The sequence below is a fragment of the Pseudophryne corroboree genome, chromosome 1, assembly GCF_028390025.1.
Source record: "Pseudophryne corroboree isolate aPseCor3 chromosome 1, aPseCor3.hap2, whole genome shotgun sequence".
Taxonomy (NCBI): Eukaryota; Metazoa; Chordata; class Amphibia; order Anura; family Myobatrachidae; genus Pseudophryne; species Pseudophryne corroboree.
This window is the reverse complement of record NC_086444.1, coordinates 484,083,872-484,108,239: the sequence shown is the minus strand read 5'-3', so window position 1 is coordinate 484,108,239 and position 24,368 is coordinate 484,083,872. Positions and strand designations below refer to the sequence as shown.

The 24,368-nt window shown below is 49.3% G+C and overlaps 1 protein-coding gene across 3 annotated transcripts in view; it reads right to left on the bottom strand.

Annotated features, from left to right (window-relative positions):
- Window positions 1–24,368, bottom strand: part of SLC28A3 (solute carrier family 28 member 3) — a 483,890-nt gene that overhangs the window by 355,130 nt on the left and 104,392 nt on the right. The window contains exon 1 of one of the 3 annotated variants that reach the window (XM_063913792.1): window positions 3,863–4,071. The exons of the other annotated variants lie outside the window; for them this stretch is intronic. The gene's annotated coding sequence lies outside the window, so the exon portion shown is untranslated. Of the gene's footprint in view, window positions 1–3,862; window positions 4,072–24,368 lie in introns of those variants that run through there. 3 annotated transcript variants of the gene reach the window in all.

Below are 24,368 nucleotides of genomic sequence, written 5' to 3'. Positions count from 1 at the left end.
CTGTACTAGTATCTGAGTGGGACCAGATAAGTGTAAGTGCTCTGGGGACTGATGGTCTGGTGCATAGTCTGTACTAGTATCTGAGTAGGAGCAGACAAGTGTAAGTGCTCTGGGGACTGATGGTCCGGTGCATAGTCTGTACTAGTATCTGAGTGGGACCAGATAAGTGTAAGTGCTCTGGGGACTGATGGTCTGGTGCATAGTCTGTACTAGTATCTGAGTAGGAGAAGACAAGTGTAAGTGCTCTGGCGACTGATAGTATGGTGCATAGTCTGTACTAGTATCTGAGTGGGAGCAGACAAGTGTAAGTGCTCTGGCGACTGATAGTATGGTGCATAGTCTGTACTAGTATCTGAGTGGGACCAGATAAGTGTAAGTGCTCTGGGGACTGATGGTCCGGTGCATAGTCTGTACTAGTATCTGAGTGGGACCAGATAAGTGTAAGTGCTCTGGCTACTGATGGTCTGGTGCATAGTCTGTACTAGTATCTGAGTGGGACCAGATAAGTGTAAGTGCTCTGGCGACTGATGGTCTGGTGCATAGTCTGTACTAGTATCTGAGTGGGAGCGGACAAGTGTAAGTGCTCTGGGGACTGATGGTCCGGTGCATAGTCTGTACTAGTATCTGAGTGGGAGAAGACAAGTGTAAGTGCTCTGGCGACTGATAGTATGGTGCATAGTCTGTACTAGTATCTGAGTGGGAGCAGACAAGTGTAAGTGCTCTGGCGACTGATAGTATGGTGCATAGTCTGTACTAGTATCTGAGTGGGACCAGATAAGTGTAAGTGCTCTGGCGACTGATAATCTGGTGCATAGTCTGTACTAGTATCTGAGTGGGACCAGATAAGTGTAAGTGCTCTGGGGACTGATGGTCCGGTGCATAGTCTGTACTAGTATCTGAGTGGGACCAGATAAGTGTAAGTGCTCTGGCTACTGATGGTCTGGTGCATAGTCTGTACTAGTATCTGAGTGGGACCAGATAAGTGTAAGTGCTCTGGCGACTGATAATCTGGTGCATAGTCTGTATTAGTATCTGAGTGGGAGCGGACAAGTGTAAGTGCTCTGGGGACTGATGGTCCGGTGCATAGTCTGTACTAGTATCTGAGTGGGAGAAGACAAGTGTAAGTGCTCTGGCGACTGATAGTATGGTGCATAGTCTGTACTAGTATCTGAGTGGGAGCAGACAAGTGTAAGTGCTCTGGCGACTGATAGTATGGTGCATAGTCTGTACTAGTATCTGAGTGGGACCAGATAAGTGTAAGTGCTCTGGCGACTGATAATCTGGTGCATAGTCTGTACTAGTATCTGAGTGGGACCAGATAAGTGTAAGTGCTCTGGGGACTGATGGTCCGGTGCATAGTCTGTACTAGTATCTGAGTGGGAGCAGACAAGTGTAAGTGCTCTGGGGACTGATGGTCCGGTGCATAGTCTGTACTAGTATCTGAGTGGGAGCAGACAAATGTAAGTGCTCGGGCGACTGATAGTATGGTGCATAGTCTGTACTAGTATCTGAGTGGGACCAGATAAGTGTAAGTGCTCTGGCTACTGATGGTCTGGTGCATAGTCTGTACTAGTAAACTATCTGAGTGGGACCAGATAAGTGTAAGTGCTCTGGCAACTGATAATCTGGTGCATAGTCTGTACTAGTATCTGAGTGGGACCAGATAAGTGTAAGTGCTCTGGGGACTGATGGTCCGGTGCATAGTCTGTACTAGTATCTGAGTGGGACCAGATAAGTGTAAGTGCTCTGGCTACTGATGGTCTGGTGCATAGTCTGTACTAGTATCTGAGTGGGACCAGATAAGTGTAAGTGCTCTGGCGACTGATAATCTGGTGCATAGTCTGTACTAGTATCTGAGTGGGACCAGATAAGTGTAAGTGCTCTGGGGACTAATGGTCTGGTGCATAGTCTGTACTAGTATCTGAGTGGGAGCAGACAAGTGTAAGTGCTCTGGCGACTGATAGTATTGTGCATAGTCTGTACTAGTATCTGAGTGGGAGCAGACAAGTGTAAGTGCTCTGGCGACTGATAGTATGGTGCATAGTCTGTACTAGTATCTGAGTGGGACCAGATAAGTGTAAGTGCTCTGGCGACTGATAATCTGGTGCATAGTCTGTACTAGTATCTGAGTGGGACCAGATAAGTGTAAGTGCTCTGGCAACTGATAATCTGGTGCATAGTCTGTACTAGTATCTGAGTGGGACCAGATAAGTGTAAGTGCTCTGGGGACTGATGGTCCGGTGCATAGTCTGTACTAGTATCTGAGTGGGACCAGATAAGTGTAAGTGCTCTGGCTACTGATGGTCTGGTGCATAGTCTGTACTAGTATCTGAGTGGGACCAGATAAGTGTAAGTGCTCTGGCTACTGATGGTCTGGTGCATAGTCTGTTCTAGTATCTGAGTGGGACCAGATAAGTGTAAGTGCTCTGGCGACTGATAATCTGGTGCTTAGTCTGTACTAGTATCTGAGTGGGACCAGATAAGTGTAAGTGCTCTGGGGACTGGTGGTCCAGTGCATAGTCTGTACTAGTATCTGAGTGGGACCAGATAAGTATAAGTGCTCTGGCTACTGATGGTCTGGTGCATAGTCTGTACTAGTATCTGAGTGGGCAGGGCCGGTGCAAGGTTTCTCGGCACCCTAGGCAAAATTTCTGCCTACACCCCCCCCCCCCCAGGTGTTCATTCTAGCACCCTGCACCTTTCAAATACTGTGCAGTTCCTCTTTCCTGCCTGGGGTGTCGCTCTCTGCTGTGGTGCTTCTCCGCACACTCTGATCTGTTACTCAGTGCTGTGATACAGACCTGTGTGTGCTGAGAAACACCAGAGCAGAGAGTGACACCCCAGGCAGGAAAGGGGAACTGCATGGATTTTGAAAGGTGCAGGGTGCTAGAATGAATACTATATATATATATATATATATATATATATATATATACACACACACATACATACATATACAGTGGTCGAAGTAGACATTTTGAAGTGGGGGTATGGAAAAGTGAAGGTTGCAATTATGCGCGCGCCTCCGGGAGAGGGGGTGTGGCCACTCAAATGGGGGCGTGTCCTTCAGTGTATTAGGACCCCTTATACTATCTAGAAATTCTTATACTATCTAGAAATTCACATTACAGCACACGGAATGAGCCGAAATTCACACTACAGCACATGGTATGAGCCAAAATTCACACTACAGCACATGGTATGAGCCAAAATTCATATTTTACCACACAGTATGAGCCGAAATTCACATTACAGCACACCGTATGAGCCGAAATTCATATTACAGCACACCGTATGAGCCGAAATTCACATTACAGCACACCGTATGATCCGAAATTCATATTTTACCACACAGTATGAGCCGAAATTCACATTACAGCACACGGTATGAGCCGAAATTCACATTACAGCACACGGTATGAGCCGAAATTCACATTATAGCACACGGTATGAGCCGAAATTCACATTACAGCACACGGTATGAGCCGAAATTCACATTACAGCACACAGTATGAGCCAAAATTCATATTTTACTACACAGTATGAGCCGAAATTCACATTACAGCACACGGTATGAGCCGAAATTCACGTTACAGAACACGCTATGACCCAAAATTTCAGATTTTACCACACTGTATGAGCCGAAATTCACATTATAGCACACGGTATGACCCGAAATTCACATTACAGCATACTGTATGAGCCAAAATTCTGATTTTACCATATGGTATGAGACGAAATTCACATTATAGCAAACGGTATGACCCACAATTCAGGGACAGGGAGAGAGAGTGACAGCAAGGACTGAGAGAGTGACAGCAGGGACTGAGAGCGTGACAGCAGGGACATAGGGTAACATTACCTGATATGTGCAGCGGAGGTGCGGAAGGGACTGTGGTTGTTGGTGGCGTATGAGCCCATGGTCTGCGGGGGATGCGGCAGTACTAAGCTGTCCTTCTTCGCTGCGGCGTTGATGTCCCTCTGACCACCGCCAGTTGTGGTTTGCGGTGGTCAGCTTTCAATGGCGGTGCAGCGTGCAGAAGTGAGCGCTGGTCAGCGGTGGGAGGCGGGCAGCTGTGATATAAATATATAATTTTTTTACATTTATTTTATTTATTTTTCCCTGTGTCCAAGTGATCTGGGGGTGTGCTGCAGTCCAAGTGATCTTGCCCAGATCACTTGGACTGCAGCTCACCCCCAGATCACTTGGACTGCAGCTCACCCCCAGATCACAAGGCGGGGAGCTGCAGTCCAAGTGATCTGGGGGTGAGCTGCCCAGACACTTGCCACCAAGCACAACTCCCCACCCCTCGCCTTAGTGGTCCTGGTTCCTCAGTCCCGGAGGAAGCAGATGCTGCCGGAGATGCTGAGGGCACGGAAATAGAGGTAACAGCGCTGCCTGTTGTCTCCGGAGCTGCCGCTGCTGTAGGCAACTCCAACATCGGGAGGTGCGGGGCGGCAGGGAGGGAGGGGATAGGGAGACGTGGAGTGGGAGGGAGGGGATAGGGAGACGCAGGGCGGCAGGGAGGGAGGGGATAGGGAGACGTGGGGTGGGAGGGAGGGGATAGGGAGACGCGGGGTGGAAGGGAGGGGATAGGGAGATGCGGGGTGGGAGGGAGGAGATAGGGAGGCGCGGGGCGGCAGGGAGGGAGGGAGGGGATAGCGAGACGTGGGGCGGCAGGGAGGGGATAGTGAGACGCGGGGTGCGAGGGAGGGGATAGGGAGACGCGGGGCGGCAGGGAGTGAGGGGATAGGGAGGCGCGGGGCAGCAGGGAGGGAGGCGCGGGGAGGGAGGGGATAGCGAGACGCGGGGCGGCAGTGAGGGGACAGTGAGACGCGGGTGGGAGGGAGAGGATAGGGAGACGCGGGGCGGCAGGGAGTTAGGGGATAGGGAGACGTGGGGTGAAAGGGAGGGGATAGGGAGATGCGGGGTCGGAGGGAGGAGATAGGGAGGCGCGGGGCGGCAGGGAGGGAGGGGATAGCGAGACGCGGGGCGGCAGTGAGGGGATAGTGAGACGCGGGTGGGAGGGAGAGGATAGGGAGACGCGGGGCGGCAGGGAGGGAGGGGATAGGGAGACGTGGGGTGGGAGGGAGGGGATAGGGAGACGCAGGGTGGAAGGGAGGGGATAGGGAGATGCGGGGTGGGAGGGAGGAGATAGGGAGGCGCGGGGCGGCAGGGAGGGAGGGGATAGCGAGACGCGGGGCGGCAGTGAGGGGATAGTGAGACGCGGGGTGGGAGGGAGAGGATAGGGAGACGCGGGGCGGCAGGGAGGGAGGGGATAGGGAGACGTGGGGTGGGAGGGAGGGGATAGCGAGACGCGGGGCGGCAGTGAGGGGATAGTGAGACGCAGGTGGGAGGGAGAGGATAGGGAGACGCGGGGCGGCAGGGAGGGAGGGGATAGGGAGACGTGGGGTGGGAGGGAGGGGATAGGGAGACGCGGGGTGGAAGGGAGGGGATAGGGAGATGCGGGGTGGCAGGGAGTGAGGGGATAGGGAGACGTGGGGTGAAAGGGAGGGGATAGGGAGATGCGGGGTCGGAGGGAGGAGATAGGGAGGCGCGGGGCGGCAGGGAGGGAGGGGATAGCGAGACGCGGGGCGGCAGTGAGGGGATAGTGAGACGCGGGTGGGAGGGAGAGGATAGGGAGACGCGGGGCGGCAGGGAGGGAGGGGATAGGGAGACGTGGGGTGGGAGGGAGGGGATAGGTAGAGACGCAGGGTGGAAGGGAGGGGATAGGGAGATGCGGGGTGGGAGGGAGGAGATAGGGAGGCGCGGGGCGGCAGGGAGGGAGGGGATAGCGAGACGCGGGGCGGCAGTGAGGGGATAGTGAGACGCGGGGTGGGAGGGAGAGGATAGGGAGACGCGGGGCGGCAGGGAGGGAGGGGATAGGGAGACGTGGGGTGGGAGGGAGGGGATAGCGAGACGCGGGCAGCAGTGAGGGGATAGTGAGACGCAGGTGGGAGGGAGAGGATAGGGAGACGCGGGGCGGCAGGGAGGGAGGGGATAGGGAGACGTGGGGTGGGAGGGAGGGGATAGGGAGACGTGGGGTGGGAGGGAGGGGATAGGGAGACGCGGGGTGGAAGGGAGGGGATAGGGAGATGCGGGGTGGGAGGGAGGAGATAGGGAGGCGCGGGGCGGCAGGGAGGGAGGGGATAGCGAGACGCGGGGCGGCAGTGAGGGGATAGTGAGACGCGGGGTGGGAGGGAGGGGATAGGGAGACGTGGGGTGGGAGGGAGGGGATAGCGAGACGCGGGGCGGCAGTGAGGGGATAGTGAGACGCGGGTGGGAGGGAAAGGATAGGGAGACGCGGGGCGGCAGGGAGGGAGGGGATAGGGAGACGTGGGGTGGGAGGGAGGGGATAGGGAGACGCGGGGTGGAAGGGAGGGGATAGGGAGATGCGGGGTGGGAGGGAGGAGATAGGGAGGCGCGGGGCGGCAGGGAGGGAGGGGATAGCGAGACGCGGGGCGGCAGTTAGGGGATAGTGAGACGCTGGGTGGGAGAGAGAGGATAGGGAGACGCGTGGCGGCAGGGAGGGAATAGGGAGGCGCGGGGCGGCGGGGAGGGAGGGGATAGAGAGACTTCTCTTGTCTTTCAGATGTTCCAATTAAATATATTTTACACAAAAAAAAATATATTTTGATAAGTAAGCCCAGACCAGGGGCGGCCGCGGCGAGGGTCTAGCCTGCCACAGCCGTCAGTCACCTCACCTACGCCAGTGTGATTTCCCTGTGGCTGCTCCATGTCTCTAACAGAAATAGACGGAGCCGCGCGTATGAGAGAGCAGGTCAGGAGACGGGCGCCACACAAGCGCTGACGTTCGTGCTGACGGCGCCTAGCAGGATGCGTGTTAGGCTGTCAGTGTGGGCGGCGCCCGTCTCCTGACCTGCTCTCTCATACGCGCGGCTCCGTCTATTTCTGTTTAGACATGGAGCAGCCGCAGGCCCGCAGGGAAAGCAATACACTGGCCGGTGAGGTGACTGACGGCAGGCTAGACCCTCGCCGCGGCCGCCCCTGGTCTGGGCTTACTTATCAAAATATATATTTTTTTTTGTAAAATATATTTAATTGGAGCCTGCCGCCCTCCAGTGGCCAGCGCCCATAGGCAGCTACCTAAAGCTGCCTAATGGTAGCGCCGGCCCTGTGAGTGGGACCAGATAAGTGTAAGTGCTCTGGCTACTGATGGTCTGGTGCATAGTCTGTACTAGTATCTGAGTGGGAGCAGATAAGTGTAAGTGCTCTGGCTACTGATGGTCTGGTGCATAGTCTGTACTAGTATCTGAGTGGGACCAGATAAGTGTAAGTGCTCTGGCGACTGAAAATCTGGTGCATAGTCTGTACTAGTATCTGAGTGGGACCAGATAAGTGTAAGTGCTCTGGGGACTAATGGTCTGGTGCATAGTCTGTACTAGTATCTGAGTGGGAGCAGACAAGTGTAAGTGCTCTGGCGACTGATAGTATGGTGCATAGTCTGTACTAGTATCTGAGTGGGAGCAGACAAGTGTAAGTCATACTTGCCTACCTGACCCTCTCCATGAGGGAGAAAATGCTCTGTTCCTGGACTTTCCTGGTAATGTATGATTGCCATCACCTGTGGTGAGCTAGGTAATTGATAAGAAAGGTGTTTCACCACAGGTGATGGCAATCATACATTACAAGGAAAGTCCAGGAACAGAGCATTTTCTCCCTCATGGAGAGGTTCAGGTAGGCAAGTATGGTGTAAGTGCTCTGGCGACTGATAGTATGGTGCATAGTCTGTACTAGTATCTGAGTGGGACCAGATAAGTGTAAGTGCTCTGGCGACTGATAATCTGGTGCATAGTCTGTACTAGTATCTGAGTGGGACCAGATAAGTGTAAGTGCTCTGGGGACTGATGGTCCGGTGCATAGTCTGTACTAGTATCTGAGTGGGACCAGATAAGTGTAAGTGCTCTGGCTACTGATGGTCTGGTGCATAGTCTGTACTAGTATCTGAGTGGGACCAGATAAGTGTAAGTGCTCTGGCGACTGATAATCTGGTGCATAGTCTGTACTAGTATCTGAGTGGGAGCGGACAAGTGTAAGTGCTCTGGGGACTGATGGTCCGGTGCATAATCTGTACTAGTATCTGAGTGGGACCAGATAAGTGTAAGTGCTCTGGGGACTGATGGTCTGGTGCATAGTCTGTACTAGTATCTGAGTGGGAGAAGACAAGTGTAAGTGCTCTGGCGACTGATAGTATGGTGCATAGTCTGTACTAGTATCTGAGTGGGAGCAGACAAGTGTAAGTGCTCTGGCGACTGATAGTATGGTGCATAGTCTGTACTAGTATCTGAGTGGGAGCAGATAAGTGTAAGTGCTCTGGCTACTGATGGTCTGGTGCATAGTCTGTACTAGTATCTGAGTGGGATCAGATAAGTGTAAGTGCTCTGGCTACTGATGGTCTGGTGCATAGTCTGTACTAGTATCTGAGTGGGACCAGATAAGTGTAAGTGCTCTGGCTACTGATGGTCTGGTGCATAGTCTGTACTAGTATCTGAGTGGGACCAGATAAGTGTAAGTGCTCTGGGGACTGATGGTCTGGTGCATAGTCTGTACTAGTATCTGAGTGGGAGCAGACAAGTGTAAGTGCTCTGGCGACTGATAGTATGGTGCATAGTCTGTACTAGTATCTGAGTGGGAGCATACAAGTGTAAGTGCTCTGGCGACTGATAGTATGGTGCATAGTCTGTACTAGTATCTGAGTGGGACCAGATAAGTGTAAGTGCTCTGGGGACTGATGGTCCGGTGCATAGTCTGTACTAGTATCTGAGTGGGACCAGATAAGTGTAAGTGCTCTGGCTACTGATGGTCTGGTGCATAGTCTGTACTAGTATCTGAGTGGGACCAGATAAGTGTAAGTGCTCTGGCGACTGATAATCTGGTGCATAGTCTGTACTAGTATCTGAGTGGGACCAGATAAGTGTAAGTGCTCTGGCGACTGATAATCTGGTGCATAGTCTGTACTAGTATATGAGTGGGATCAGATAAGTGTAAGTGCTCTGGCTACTGATGGTCTGGTGCATAGTCTGTACTAGTATCTGAGTGGGACCAGATAAGTGTAAGTGCTCTGGGGACTGATGGTCTGGTGCATAGTCTGTACTAGTATCTGAGTGGGAGCAGACAAGTGTAAGTGCTCTGGCGACTGATAGTATGGTGCATAGTCTGTACTAGTATCTGAGTGGGAGCATACAAGTGTAAGTGCTCTGGCGACTGATAGTATGGTGCATAGTCTGTACTAGTATCTGAGTGGGACCAGATAAGTGTAAGTGCTCTGGGGACTGATGGTCCGGTGCATAGTCTGTACTAGTATCTGAGTGGGACCAGATAAGTGTAAGTGCTCTGGCTACTGATGGTCTGGTGCATAGTCTGTACTAGTATCTGAGTGGGACCAGATAAGTGTAAGTGCTCTGGCGACTGATAATCTGGTGCATAGTCTGTACTAGTATCTGAGTGGGAGCGGACAAGTGTAAGTGCTCTGGGGACTGATGGTCCGGTGCATAATCTGTACTAGTATCTGAGTGGGACCAGATAAGTGTAAGTGCTCTGGGGACTGATGGTCTGGTGCATAGTCTGTACTAGTATCTGAGTGGGAGAAGACAAGTGTAAGTGCTCTGGCGACTGATAGTATGGTGCATAGTCTGTACTAGTATCTGAGTGGGAGCAGACAAGTGTAAGTGCTCTGGCGACTGATAATCTGGTGCATAGTCTGTACTAGTATCTGAGTGGGACCAGATAAGTGTAAGTGCTCTGGCTACTGATGGTCTGGTGCATAGTCTGTACTAGTATCTGAGTGGGACCAGATAAGTGTAAGTGATCTGGCTACTGATGGTCTGGTGCATAGTCTGTACTAGTATCTGAGTGGGACCAGATAAGTGTAAGTGCTCTTGCGACTGATAATCTGGTGCATAGTCTGTACTAGTATCTGAGTGGGACCAGATAAGTGTAAGTGCTCTGGCGACTGATGGTCCGGTGCATAGTCTGTACTAGTATCTGAGTGGGACCAGATAAGTGTAAGTGCTCTGGCTACTGATGGTCTGGTGCATAGTCTGTACTAGTATCTGAGTGGGAGCAGACAAGTGTAAGTGCTCTGGCGACTGATAGTATGGTGCATAGTCTGTACTAGTATCTGAGTGGGACCAGATAAGTGTAAGTGCTCTGGCGACTGATAATCTGGTGCATAGTCTGTACTAGTATCTGAGTGGGACCAGATAAGTGTAAGTGCTCTGGCGACTGAAAATCTGGTGCATAGTCTGTAATAGTATCTGAGTGGGACCAGATAAGTGTAAGTGCTCTGGGGACTAATGGTCTGGTGCATAGTCTGTACTAGTATCTGAGTGGGAGCAGACAAGTGTAAGTGCTCTGGCGACTGATAGTATGGTGCATAGTCTGTACTACTATCTGAGTGGGAGCAGACAAGTGTAATAGGCCCTACACACTGGCCGATATACTGAAAGATATGAACGATCTCGTTCATAAATGAACGAGAACTCGTTCATATCTTTCAGTGTGGAGACTCCAGCGATGAACGATGCGCGTCCCCGCGCTCGTTCATCGCTGGTCTCCCGTCGGCTGTGCATGCAGGCCAATATGGACGATCTCGTCCATATTAGCCTGCACTTCAGTGCAGCCGGGTGACGGGGGGAGTGAAGAAACTTCACTCCCCCCGTCACTGCCCCCCCGCCGCCGGGTCGCTCGTCGGCCGTATCCGCCGTCGGGCAGCTCGGCGGCGGGTCGGCCAGTGAGTAGGGCCCTTTAGTCATACTTGCCTACCTGGCCCTCTCCATGAGGGAGAAAATGCTCTGTTCCTGGACTTTCCTGGTAATGTATGATTGCCATCACCTGTGGTGAGCTAGGTAATTGATAAGAAAGGTGTTTCACCATAGTTGATGGCAATCATACATTACAAGGAAAGTCCAGGAACAGAGCATTTTCTCCCTCATGGAGAGGTTCAGGTAGGCAAGTATGGTGTAAGTGCTCTGGCGACTGATAGTATGGTGCATAGTCTGTACTAGTATCTGAGTGGGACCAGATAAGTGTAAGTGCTCTGGCGACTGATAATCTGGTGCATAGTCTGTACTAGTATCTGAGTGGGACCAGTTAAGTGTAAGTGCTCTGGGGACTGATGGTCCGGTGCATAGTCTGTACTAGTATCTGAGTGGGACCAGATAAGTGTAAGTGCTCTGGCTACTGATGGTCTGGTGCATAGTCTGTACTAGTATCTGAGTGGGACCAGATAAGTGTAAGTGCTCTGGCTACTGATGGTCTGGTGCATTGTCTGTACTAGTATCTGAGTGGGACCAGATAAGTGTAAGTGCTCTGGGGACTGATGGTCTGGTGCATAGTCTGTACTAGTATCTGAGTGGGAGCAGACAAGTGTAAGTGCTCTGGCGACTGATAGTATGGTGCATAGTCTGTACTAGTATCTGAGTGGGAGCATACAAGTGTAAGTGCTCTGGCGACTGATAGTATGGTGCATAGTCTGTACTAGTATCTGAGTGGGACCAGATAAGTGTAAGTGCTCTGGCGACAGATAATCTGGTGCATAGTCTGTACTAGTATCTGAGTGGGAGCAGATAAGTGTAAGTGCTCTGGGGACTGATGGTCCGGTGCATAGTCTGTACTAGTATCTGAGTGGGACCAGATAAGTGTAAGTGCTCTGGCGACTGATAGTATGGTGCATAGTCTGTACTAGTATCTGAGTGGGAGCAGATAAGTGTAAGTGATCTGGCTACTGATGGTCTGGTCCATAGTCTGTACTAGTATCTGAGTGGGACCAGATAAGTGTATGTGCTCTGGGGACTGATGGTCCGGTGCATAGTCTGTACTAGTATCTGAGTGGGAGCAGACAAGTGTAAGAGCTCTGGCGACTGATAGTATGGTGCATAGTCTGTACTAGTATCTGAGTGGGACCAGATAAGTGTAAGTGCTCTGGCTACTGATGGTCTGGTGCATAGTCTGTACTAGTATCTGAGTGGGACCAGATAAGTGTAAGTGCTCTGGCGACTGAAAATCTGGTGCATAGTCTGTACTAGTATCTGAGTGGGACCAGATAAGTGTAAGTGCTCTGGGGACTAATGGTCTGGTGCATAGTCTGTACTAGTATCTGAGTGGGAGCAGACAAGTGTAAGTGCTCTGGCGACTGATAGTATGGTGCATAGTCTGTACTAGTATCTGAGTGGGACCAGATAAGTGTAAGTGCTCTGGCGACTGATGGTCCGGTGCATAGTCTGTACTAGTATCTGAGTGGGACCAGATAAGTGTAAGTGCTCTGGCTACTGATGGTCTGGTGCTTAGTCTGTACTAGTATCTGAGTGGGAGCAGACAAGTGTAAGTGCTCTGGCGACTGATAGTATGGTGCATAGTCTGTACTAGTATCTGAGTGGGACCAGATAAGTGTAAGTGCTCTGGCGACTGATAATCTGGTGCATAGTCTGTACTAGTATCTGAGTGGGACCAGATAAGTGTAAGTGCTCTGGCGACTGAAAATCTGGTGCATAGTCTGTAATAGTATCTGAGTGGGACCAGATAAGTGTAAGTGCTCTGGGGACTAATGGTCTGGTGCATAGTCTGTACTAGTATCTGAGTGGGAGCAGACAAGTGTAAGTGCTCTGGCGACTGATAGTATGGTGCATAGTCTGTACTAGTATCTGAGTGGGAGCAGACAAGTGTAAGTCATACTTGCCTACCTGGCCCTCTCCATGAGGGAGAAAATGCTCTGTTCCTGGACTTTCCTGGTAATGTATGATTGCCATCACCTGTGGTGAGCTAGGTAATTGATAAGAAAGGTGTTTCACCACAGGTGATGGCAATCATACATTACCAGGAAAGTCTGGTGGGACCAGATAAGTGTAAGTGCTCTGGCTACTGATGGTCTGGTGCATAGTCTGTACTAGTATCTGAGTGGGACCAGATAAGTGTAAGTGCTCTGGCGACTGATAATCTGGTGCATAGTCTGTACTAGTATCTGAGTGGGACCAGATAAGTGTAAGTGCTCTGGGGACTGATGGTCCGGTGCATAGTCTCTGTACTAGTATCTGAGTGGGAGCAGACAAGTGTAAGTGCTCGGGCGACTGATAGTATGGTGCATAGTCTGTACTAGTATCTGAGTGGGACCAGATAAGTGTAAGTGCTCTGGCTACTGATGGTCCGGTGCATAGTCTGTACTAGTATCTGAGTGGGACCAGATAAGTGTAAGTGCTCTGGCTACTGATGGTCTGGTGCATAGTCTGTACTAGTATCTGAGTGGGACCAGATAAGTGTAAGTGCTCTGGGGACTAATGGTCTGGTGCATAGTCTGTACTAGTATCTGAGTGGGAGCAGACAAGTGTAAGTGCTCTGGCGACTGATAGTATGGTGCATAGTCTGTACTAGTATCTGAGTGGGAGCAGACAAGTGTAAGTGTAAGTGCTCTGGCGACTGATAGTATGGTGCATAGTCTGTACTAGTATCTGAGTGGGAGCAGACAAGTGTAAGTGCTCTGGCGACTGATAGTATGGTGCAGAGTCTGTACTAGTATCTGAGTGGGACCAGATAAGTGTAAGTGCTCTGGCGACTGATAGTATGGTGCATAGTCTGTACTAGTATCTGAGTGGGAGTAGACAAGTGTAAGTGCTCTGGGGACTAATGGTCTGGTGCATAGTCTGTACTGGTATCTGAGTGGGAGCAGACAAGTGTAAATGCTCTGGCGACTGATAGTATGGTGCATAGTCTGTACTAGTATCTGAGTGGGACCAGATAAGTGTAAGTGCTCTGGCGACTGATAATCTGGTGCATAGTCTGTACTAGTATCTGAGTGGGACCAGATAAGTGTAAGTGCTCTGGCGACTGATAATCTGGTGCATAGTCTGTACTAGTATCTGAGTGGGACCAGATAAGTATAAGTGCTCTGGGGACTGATGGTCCGGTGCATAGTCTGTACTAGTATCTGAGTGGGACCAGATAAGTGTAAGTGCTCTGGCTACTGATAGTATGGTGCATAGTCTGTACTAGTATCTGAGTGGGACCAGATAAGTGTAAGTGCTCTGGCGACTGATAATCTGGTGCATAGTCTGTACTAGTATCTGAGTGGGACCAGATAAGTGTAAGTGCTCTGGCGACTGATAATCTGGTGCATAGTCTGTACTAGTATCTGAGTGGGACCAGATAAGTATAAGTGCTCTGGGGACTGATGGTCCGGTGCATAGTCTGTACTAGTATCTGAGTGGGACCAGATAAGTGTAAGTGCTCTGGGGACTAATGGTCCGGTGCATAGTCTGTACTAGTATCTGAGTGGGAGCAGACAAGTGTAAGTGCTCTGGCGACTGATAGTATGGTGCATAGTCTGTACTAGTATCTGAGTGGGAGCAGACAAGTGTAAGAGCTCTGGCTACTGATGGTCTGGTGCATAGTCTGTACTAGTATCTGAGTGGGACCAGATAAGTGTAAGTGCTCTGGGGACTGATGGTCTGGTGCATAGTCTGTACTAGTATCTGAGTGGGAGCAGACAAGTGTAAGTGATCTGGCGACTGATAGTATGGTGCATAGTCTGTACTAGTATCTGAGTGGGAGCAGACAAGTGTAAGTGCTCTGGCGACTGATAGTATGGTGCATAGTCTGTACTAGTATCTGAGTGGGACCAGATAAGTGTAAGTGCTCTGGCGACTGATAATCTGGTGCATAGTCTGTACTAGTATCTGAGTGGGACCAGATAAGTGTAAGTGCTCTGGCGACTGATAATCTGGTGCATAGTCTGTACTAGTATCTGAGTGGGACCAGATAAGTATAAGTGCTCTGGGGACTGATGGTCCGGTGCATAGTCTGTACTAGTATCTGAGTGGGACCAGATAAGTGTAAGTGCTCTGGCTACTGATGGTCTGGTGCATAGTCTGTACTAGTATCTGGCTGGGACCAGATAAGTGTAAGTGCTCTGGCGACTGAAAATCTGGTGCATAGTCTGTACTAGTATCTGAGTGGGACCAGATAAGTGTAAGTGCTCTGGGGACTGATGGTCTGTTGCATAGTCTGTACTAGTATCTGAGTGGGAGCAGACAAGTGTAAGTGCTCTGGCGACTGATAGTATGGTGCATAGTCTGTACTAGTATCTGAGTGGGAGCAGACAAGTGTAAGTGCTCTGGCGACTGATAGTATGGTGCATAGTACTAGTATCTGAGTGGGACCAGATAAGTGTAAGTGCTCTGGCGACTGATAATCTGGTGCATAGTCTGTACTAGTATCTGAGTGGGACCAGATAAGTGTAAGTGCTCTGGGGACTGATGGTCCGGTGCATAGTCTGTACTAGTATCTGAGTGGGACCAGATAAGTGTAAGTGCTCTGGCTACTGATGGTCTGGTGCATAGTCTGTACTAGTATCTGAGTGGGACCAGATAAGTGTAAGTGCTCTGGGGACTAATGGTCTGGTGCATAGTCTGTACTAGTATCTGAGTGGGACCAGATAAGTGTAAGTGCTCTGGGGACTGATGGTCTGGTGCATAGTCTGTACTAGTATCTGAGTGGGAGCAGACAAGTGTAAGTGCTCTGGCGACTGATAGTATGGTGCATAGTCTGTACTAGTATCTGAGTGGGAGCAGACAAGTGTAAGTGCTCTGGCGACTGATAGTATGGTGCATAGTCTGTACTAGTATCTGAGTGGGACCAGATAAGTGTAAGTGCTCTGGCGACTGATAATCTGGTGCATAGTCTGTACTAGTATCTGAGTGGGACCATATAAGTGTAAATCCTCTGGGGACTGATGGTCTGGTGCATAGTCTGTACTAGTATATGAGTGGGAGCAGATAAGTGTAAGTGCTCTGGCGACTGATAGTATGGTGCATAGTCTGTACTAGTATATGAGTGGGACCAGATAAGTATAAGTGCTCTGGCTACTGATGGTCCGGTGCATAGTCTATACTAGTATCTGAGTGGGACCAGATAAGTGTAAGTGCTCTGGCTACTGATAATCTGGTGCATAGTCTGTACTAGTATCTGAGTGGGACCAGATAAGTGTAAGTGCTCTGGCGACTGATAATCTGGTGCATAGTCTGTACTAGTATCTGAGTGGGACCATATAAGTGTAAATCCTCTGGGGACTGATGGTCTGGTGCATAGTCTGTACTAGTATATGAGTGGGAGCAGACAAGTGTAAGTGCTCTGGCGACTGATAGTATGGTGCATAGTCTGTACTAGTATCTGAGTGGGACCAGATAAGTGTAAGTGCTCTGGCGACTGATAATCTGGTGCATAGTCTGTACTAGTATCTGAGTGGGACCAGATAAGTGTAAGTGCTCTGGTTACTGATGGTCTGGTGCATAGTCTGTACTAGTATCTGAGTGGGAGCAGACAAGTGTAAGTGCTCTGGCTACTGATGGTCCGGTGCATAGTCTGTACTAGTATCTGAGTGGGACCAGATAAGTGTAAGTGCTCTGGCGACTGATGGTCTGGTGCATAGTCTGTACTAGTATCTGAGTGGGAGCAGACAAGTGTAAGTGCTCTGGCTACTGATGATCTGGTGCATAGTCTGTAATAGTATCTGAGTGGGACCAGATAAGTGTAAGTGCTCTCGCGACTGATAATCTGGTGCATAGTCTGTACTAGTATCTGAGTGGGACCAGATAAGTGTAAGTGCTCTGGCGACTGATAATCTGGTGCATAGTCTGTACTAGTATCTGAGTGGGACCAGATAAGTGTAAGTGCTCTGGGGACTGATGGTCCGGTGCATAGTCTGTACTAGTATCTGAGTGGGACCAGATAAGTGTAAGTGCTCTGGCTACTGATGGTCCGGTGCATAGTCTATACTAGTATCTGAGTGGGACCAGATAAGTGTAAGTGCTCTGGCTACTGATAATCTGGTGCATAGTCTGTACTAGTATCTGAGTGGGACCAGATCAGTGTAAGTGCTCTGGCGACTGATAATCTGGTGCATAGTCTGTACTAGTATCTGAGTGGGACCATATAAGTGTAAGTGCTCTGGGGACTGATGGTCTGGTGCATAGTCTGTAGAGATGAGCGCCGGAAATTTTTCGGGTTTTGTGTTTTGGTTTTGGGTTCGGTTCCGCGGCCGTGTTTTGGGTTCGACCGCGTTTTGGCAAAACCTAACCGAATTTTTTTTGTCGGATTCGGGTGTGTTTTGGATTCGGGTGTTTTTTTTCCAAAAAACCTAAAAAACAGCTTAAATCATAGAATTTGGGGGTCATTTTGATCCCAAAGTATTATTAACCTCAAAAACCATCATTTCCACTCATTTTCAGTCTATTCTGAATACCTCACACCTCACAATATTATTTTTAGTCCTAAAATTTGCACCGAGGTCGCTGGATGACTAAGCTAAGCGACCCTAGTGGCCGACACAAACACCTGGCCCATCTAGGAGTGGCACTGCAGTGTCACGCAGGATGTCCCTTCCAAAAAACCCTCCCCAAACAGCACATGACGCAAAGAAAAAAAGAGGCGCAATGAGGTAGCTGTGTGAGTAAGATAAGCGACCCTAGTGGCCGACACAAACACCGGGCCCATCTAGGAGTGGCACTGCAGTGTCACGCAGGATGGCCCTTCCAAAAAACACTCCCCAAACAGCACATGACGCAAAGAAAAATTAAAGAAAAAAGAGGTGCAAGATGGAATTGTCCTTGGGCCCTCCCACCCACCCTTATGTTGTATAAACAGGACATGCACACTTTAACCAACCCATCATTTCAGTGACAGGGTCTGCCACACGACTGTGACTGATATGACGGGTTGGTTTGGACCCCCACCAAAAAAGAAGCAATTAATCTCTCCTTGCACAAACTGGCTCTACAGAGGCAAGATGTCCACCTCATCATCATCCTCCGATATATCACCGTGTACATCCCCCTCCTCACAGATTATCAATTCGTCCCCACTGGAATCCACCATCTCAGCTCCCTGTGTACTTTGTGGAGGCAATTGCTGCTGGTCAATGTCTCCGCGGAGGAATTGATTATAATTCATTTTAATGAACATCATCTTCTCCACATTTTCTGGATGTAACCTCGTACGCCGATTGCTGACAAGGTGAGCGGCGGCACTAAACACTCTTTCGGAGTACACACTTGTGGGAGGGCAACTTAGGTAGAATAAAGCCAGTTTGTGCAAGGGCCTCCAAATTGCCTCTTTTTCCTGCCAGTATAAGTACGGACTGTGTGACGTGCCTACTTGGATGCGGTCACTCATATAATCCTCCACCATTCTTTCAATGTTGAGAGAATCATATGCAGTGACAGTAGACGACATGTCCGTAATCGTTGTCAGGTCCTTCAGTCCGGACCAGATGTCAGCATCAGCAGTCGCTCCAGACTGCCCTGCATCACCGCCAGCGGGTGGGCTCGGAATTCTGAGCCTTTTCCTCGCACCCCCAGTTGCGGGAGAATGTGAAGGAGGAGATGTTGACAGGTCGCGTTCCGCTTGACTTGACAATTTTCTCACCAGCAGGTCTTTCAACCCCGGCAGACTTGTGTCTGCCGGAAAGAGAGATCCAAGGTAGGCTTTAAATCTAGGATCGAGCACGGTGGCCAAAATGTAGTGCTCTGATTTCAACAGATTGACCACCCGTGAATCCTTGTGAAGCGAATTAAGGGCTCCATCCACAAGTCCCACATGCCTAGCGGAATCGCTCCGTGTTAGCTCCTCCTTCAAAGTCTCCAGCTTCTTCTGCAAAAGCCTGATGAGGGGAATGACCTGACTCAGGCTGGCAGTGTCTGAACTGACTTCACGTGTGGCAAGTTCAAAGGGCATCAGAACCTTGCACAACGTTGAAATCATTCTCCACTGCGCTTGAGACAGGTGCATTCCACCTCCTATATCGTGCTCAATTGTATAGGCTTGAATGGCCTTTTGCTGCTCCTCCAACCTCTGAAGCATATAGAGGGTTGAATTCCACCTCGTTACCACTTCTTGCTTCAGATGATGGCAGGGCAGGTTCAGTAGTTTTTGGTGGTGCTCCAGTCTTCTGTACGTGGTGCCTGTACGCCGAAAGTGTCCCGCAATTCTTCTGGCCACCGACAGCATCTCTTGCACGCCCCTGTCGTTTTTTTAAAAATTCTGCACCACCAAATTCAAGGTATGTGCAAAACATGGGACGTGCTGGAATTTGCCCATATTTAATGCACACACAATATTGCTGGCGTTGTCCGATGCCACAAATCCACAGGAGAGTCCAATTGGGGTAAGCCATTCCGCGATGATCTTCCTCAGTTGCCGTAAGAGGTTTTCAGCTGTGTGCGTATTCTGGAAACCGGTGATACAAAGCGTAGCCTGCCTAGGAAAGAGTTGGCGTTTGCGAGATGCTGCTACTGGTGCCGCCGCTGCTGTTCTTGCGGCGGGAGTCCATACATCTACCCAGTGGGCTGTCACAGTCATATAGTCCTGACCCTGCCCTGCTCCACTTGTCCACATGTCCGTGGTTAAGTGGACATTGGGTACAGCTGCATTTTTTAGGACACTGGTGACTCTCTTTCTGAGGTCTGTGTACATTTTCGGTATCGCCTGCCTAGAGAAATGGAACCTAGATGGTATTTGGTACCGGGGACACAGTACCTCCAACAAGTCTCTAGTTGGCTCTGCAGTAATGATGGATACCGGAACCACGTTTCTCACCACCCAGGATGCCAAGGCCTCAGTTATCCGCTTTGCAGTAGGATGACTGCTGTGATATTTCATCTTCCTCGCAAAGGACTGTTGAACAGTCAATTGCTTACTGGAAGTAGTACAAGTGGGCTTACGACTTCCCCTCTGGGATGACCATCGACTCCCAGCAGCAACAACAGCAGCGCCAGCAGCAGTAGGCGTTACACGCAAGGATGCATCGGAGGAATCCCAGGCAGGAGAGGACTCGTCAGAATTGCCAGTGACATGGCCTGCAGGACTATTGGCATTCCTGGGGAAGGAGGAAATTGACACTGAGGGAGTTGGTGGGGTGGTTTGCGTGAGCTTGGTTACAAGAGGAAGGGATTTACTGGTCAGTGGACTGCTTCCGCTGTCGCCCAAAGTTTTTGAACTTGTCACTGACTTATGATGAATGCGCTGCAGGTGACGTATAAGGGAGGATGTTCCGAGGTGGTTAACGTCCTTACCCCTACTTATTACAGCTTGACAAAGGCAACACACGGCTTGACACCTGTTGTCCGCATTTCTGTTGAAATACTTCCACACCGAAGAGCTGATTTTTTTTGGTATTTTCACCAGGCATGTCAGTGGCCATATTCCTCCCACGGACAACAGGTGTCTCCCCGGGTGCCTGACTTAAACAAACCACCTCACCATCAGAATCCTCCTGGTCAATTTCCTCCCCAGCGCCAGCAACACCCATATCCTCCTCATCCTGGTGTACTTCAACACTGACATCTTCAATCTGACTATCAGGAACTGGACTGCGGGTGCTCCTTCCAGCACTTGCAGGGGGTGTGCAAATGGTGGAAGGCGCATGCTCTTCACGTCCAGTGTTGGGAAGGTCAGGCATCGCAACCGACACAATTGGACTCTCCTTGTGGATTTGGGATTTCGAAGAACGCACAGTTCTTTGCGGTGCTTTTGCCAGCTTGAGTCTTTTCAGTTTTCTAGCGAGAGGCTGAGTGCTTCCATCCTCATATGAAGCTGAACCACTAGCCATGAACATAGGCCAGGGCCTCAGCCGTTCCTTGCCACTCCGTGTGGTAAATGGCATATTGGCAAGTTTACGCTTCTCCTCCGACAATTTTATTTTAGGTTTTGGAGTCCTTTTTTTACTGATATTTGGTGTTTTGGATTTGACATGCTCTGTACTATGACATTGGGCATCGGCCTTGGCAGACGACGGTGCTGGCATTTCATCGTCTCGGCCATGACTAGTGGCAGCAGCTTCAGCACGAGGTGGAAGTGGATCTTGATCTTTCCCTAATTTTGGAACCTCAACATTTTTGTTCTCCATATTTTAATAGGCACAACTAAAAGGCACCTCAGGTAAACAATGGAGATGGATGGATACTAGTATACAATTATGGATGGACTGCCGAGTGCCGACACAGAGGTAGCTACAGCCGTGAACTACCGTACTGTGTCTGCTGCTAATATAGACTGGTTGATAATGAGATGTAGTATGTATAAAGAAGAAAGAAAAAAAAAACCACGGGTAGGTGGTATACAATTATGGATGGACTGCCGAGTGCCGACACAGAGATAGCTACAGCCGTGGACTACCGTACTGTACTGTGTCTGCTGCTAATATAGACTGGATGATAATGAGATGTAGTATGTATAAAAAAGAAAGAAAAAAAAACCACAGGTAGGTGGTATACAATTATGGATGGACTGCCGAGTGCCGACACAGAGGTAGCTACAGCCGTGGACTACCGTACTGTACTGTGTCTGCTGGTAATATAGACTGGATGATAATGAGATGTAGTATGTATAAAGAAGAAAGAAAAAAAAACCACGGGTAGGTGGTATACAATTATGGATGGACTGCCGAGTGCCGACACAGAGGTAGCTACAGCCGTGGACTACCGTACTGTACTGTGTCTGCTGCTAATATAGACTGGTTGATAATGAGATGTAGTATGTATAAAGAAGAAAAAAAAAACCACGGGTAGGTGGTATACAATTATGGATGGACTGCCGAGTGCCGACACAGAGATAGCTACAGCTGTGGACTACCGTACTGTACTGTGTCTGCTGCTAATATAGACTGGATGATAATGAGATGTAGTATGTATAAAGAAGAAAGAAAAAAAAAAACACGGGTAGGTGGTATACAATTATGGATGGACTGCCGAGTGCCGACACAGAGATAGCTACAGCCGTGGACTACCGTACTGTACTGTGTCTGCTGCTAATATAGACTGGATGATAATGAGATGTAGTATGTATAAAGAAGAAAGGAAAAAAAAACCACGGGTAGGTGGTATACAATTATGGATGGACTGCCGAGTGCCGACACAGAGATAGCTACAGCCGTGGACTACCGTACTGTACTGTGTCTGCTGCTAATATAGACTGGATGATAATGAGATGTAGTATGTATAAAAAAGAAAGAAAAAAAAAACCACGGGTAGGTGGTATACAATTATGGATGGACTGCCGAGTGCCGACACAGAGATAGCTACAGCCGTGGACTACCGTACTGTACTGTGTCTGCTGCTAATATAGACTGGATGATAATGAGATGTAGTATGTATAAAAAAGAAAGAAAAAAAAACCACAGGTAGGTGGTATACAATTATGGATGGACTGCCGAGTGCCGACACAGAGGTAGCTACAGCCGTGGACTACCGTACTGTACTGTGTCTGCTGGTAATATAGACTGGATGATAATGAGATGTAGTATGTATAAAGAAGAAAGAAAAAAAAACCACGGGTAGGTGGTATACAATTATGGATGGACTGCCGAGTGCCGACACAGAGGTAGCTACAGCCGTGGACTACCGTACTGTACTGTGTCTGCTGGTAATATAGACTGGATGATAATGAGATGTAGTATGTATAAAGAAGAAAGAAAAAAAAACCACGGGTAGGTGGTATACAATTATGGATGGACTGCCGAGTGCCGACACAGAGATAGCTACAGCCGTGGACTACCGTACTGTACTGTGTCTGCTGCTAATATAGACTGGATGATAATGAGATGTAGTATGTATAAAGAAGAAAGAAAAAAAAAACCACGGGTAGGTGGTATACAATTATGGATGGACTGCCGAGTGCCGACACAGAGGTAGCTACAGCCGTGGACTACCGTACTGTACTGTGTCTGCTGCTAATATAGACTGGTTGATAATGAGATGTAGTATGTATAAAGAAGAAAGAAAAAAAAAAAACCACGGGTAGGTGGTATACAATTATGGATGGACTGCCGAGTGCCGACACAGAGGTAGCTACAGCCGTGAACTACCGTACTGTGTCTGCTGCTAATATAGACTGGTTGATAATGAGATGTAGTATGTATAAAGAAGAAAGAAAAAAAAACCACGGGTAGGTGGTATACAATTATGGATGGACTGCCGAGTGCCGACACAGAGGTAGCTACAGCCGTGAACTACCGTACTGTGTCTGCTGCTAGTATAGACTGGATGATAAATAATGATATAAAAAATATATATATATCACTACTGCAGCCGGACAGGTATATATTATATAATGACGGACCTGCTGGACACTGTCAGCAGAATGAGTTTTTTATAGAATAAAAAAACACCACACAAGTCACACGACGAGTGTTTAACTTTTTCAGGCAGACAATCACAATATACTGGTGGTCAGTGTGGTCAGGTCACTGGTCAGTCACACTGGCAGTGGCACTCTGGCAGCAAAAGTGTGCACTGTTTAATATGTACTCCTGGCTCCTGCTATAACCTATAACTGCTCCCAAGTCTCCCCCACAATTAAGCTGTGTGAGCACAGTCAGATATTATACATAGATGATGCAGCACACTGGGCTGAGCACAGATATGGTATGTGAGTGTGACTGAGTCACTGTGTATCGTTTTTTTCAGGCAGAGAACGGATTATATTAAATAATAATAAAACTGCACTGGTGGTCTCACTGGTCAGTCACTAGTATAACTAACTAACTACTATCAGCAAAATTCTGCACTCTCTGAGTACTCCTCCTAAGCTCCAGTAAATGAAGTGTCTCACTCTCACTCTCCTATCTATTTCTAAACGGAGAGGACGCCAGCCACGTCCTCTCCCTATCAATCTCAATGCACGTGTGAAAATGGCGGCGACTTATATAGAATCCGAGCCTCGCGAGAATCCGACAGCGTGATGATGACGTTCGGAGGCGCGCTCGGGTTAACCGAGCAAGGCGGGAAGATCCGAGTCGCTCGGCCCCCGTGTAAAAAAACCTGAAGTTCGGGCGGGTTCGGATTCCGAGGAACCGAACCCGCTCATCTCTAATAGTCTGTACTAGTATATGAGTGGGAGCAGATAAGTGTAAGTGCTCTGGCGACTGATAGTATGGTGCATAGTCTGTACTAGTATCTGAGTGGAAGCAGACAAGTGTAAGTGCTCTGGCGACTGATAGTATGGTGCATAGTCTGTACTAGTATCTGAGTGGGACCAGATAAGTGTAAGTGCTCTGGGGACTGATGGTCTGGTGCATAGTCTGTACTAGTATCTGAGTGGGAGCAGACAAGTGTAAGTGCTCTGGCTACTGATGATCTGGTGCATAGTCTGTAATAGTATCTGAGTGGGACCAGATAAGTGTAAGTGCTCTCGCGACTGATAATCTGGTGCATAGTCTGTACTAGTATCTGAGTGGGACCAGATAAGTGTAAGTGCTCTGGGGACTGATGGTCCGGTGCATAGTCTGTACTAGTATCTGAGTGGGAGCAGACAAGTGTAAGTGCTCTGGCGACTGATAGTATGGTGCATAGTCTGTACTAGTATC